The sequence below is a fragment of the Austrofundulus limnaeus genome, unplaced genomic scaffold (genome assembly GCF_001266775.1).
Source record: "Austrofundulus limnaeus strain Quisiro unplaced genomic scaffold, Austrofundulus_limnaeus-1.0 Scaffold3, whole genome shotgun sequence".
NCBI classification, from domain to species: Eukaryota; Metazoa; Chordata; class Actinopteri; order Cyprinodontiformes; family Rivulidae; genus Austrofundulus; species Austrofundulus limnaeus.
The window spans coordinates 2,866,945-2,868,143 of NW_013952405.1; the positions used below are offsets into that span (position 1 = coordinate 2,866,945).

The following is a 1,199-nucleotide window of genomic DNA, read 5'->3' on the forward strand; positions in this document are numbered from 1 at the left end:
CCCCCCCCCCATTCTAGGCTACATGCATCTGCTACAGTTTGTCCTGCTGGAATGTGAAGTGATTTGTCATACAGGTGTGATGGAGTGAGTTCAATCCAATAAGGTGTCAGAATAGTTTTTATCAGGGCTATTCAACTGGCGGCCCCGCGAGTAACCAAAGTTCAACCCGCCAATTGGTTCATTCATCTCTTAAACTAAAACCCCCCGTTTTCCACTTTAACTTCTGTAAGTTCTTTTAGTTAAACATAGACATGTTTGGTATCTACAAAAACATCAGAATCTTGGCTACTAGCTGGTAAAATCCATTTCTATGAACATTCAAGACAATTAAAACTACAAACAGTTGAAGATAAAACTATGAAAGTGAAAATAAAATGTGTTTAAAAATTTTGCAAGGCAGAGATGTCAAAATAATATGTGTTAAATAGTGTGTTATTTTTGTTTTTGATATTGTTTTATTATCACTATTGTTATTACATAGGGTTTGGTATGTTGTATTATTGATTAAATGCCACAAAATAAACAATTTCAAAGGTAACAGATCTTTGTAATACTTAGTTTATTTACAGAATGACCTTAATTGCAGGATGTTCGGCCCCTCAGCTGTTGATCTGCAGTAACTGTGGCCCCAGGAGAAATTTAGTTGAATAGCCCTGGTCACTTCTCATCCAACCACAATCAAATTCACTCTATCATAGGGCTTCATGTATCTGGATAAATTTCTATTTATTAATTTTTTTCTGAACAATGAAAAGATGGAATAAAAAAAAGTCAAAGTGAAATATAAATGAATTTTTTTGCATTTTTTAAAAAGTAAGGAGTAGAAAGTACAGATAATTGAATTAAAATGTAAGGAGTAGAAGTAAAAAGTAGGCTGAAAATTAATTACTCCACTAAAGTATAAATAACCAAAATTTCTACTTGAGTAAAGCAGCAAAGTATTTGTGCTCAGTTACTTGACACCTCTGTATATCAGTCGGTTTTACAGATATCAAGCTATAATTTGGTGAGGTAGAAACTGAGAGTCATTCACAACCCACACTCCAAGAGCTACTCAAACTGCAAGGTCTTTGCTTCAAACTTTATCATTAACTGTTGGAGTCCAACATGTCTGTCTGTTATCAAAATATCACATGAACCGTGGTACACTTTTTGATGAAAGTTGCAGAAAGTAATCGCTGGATGTAGATCTACAACTG

General features: G+C 34.1%; 1 protein-coding gene across 1 annotated transcript in view; it reads left to right on the forward strand.

The window, feature by feature from the left end:
- Positions 1 to 1,199, forward strand: part of LOC106522501 (solute carrier family 26 member 6) — a 15,378-nt gene that overhangs the window by 11,079 nt on the left and 3,100 nt on the right. The window lies entirely within an intron of this gene.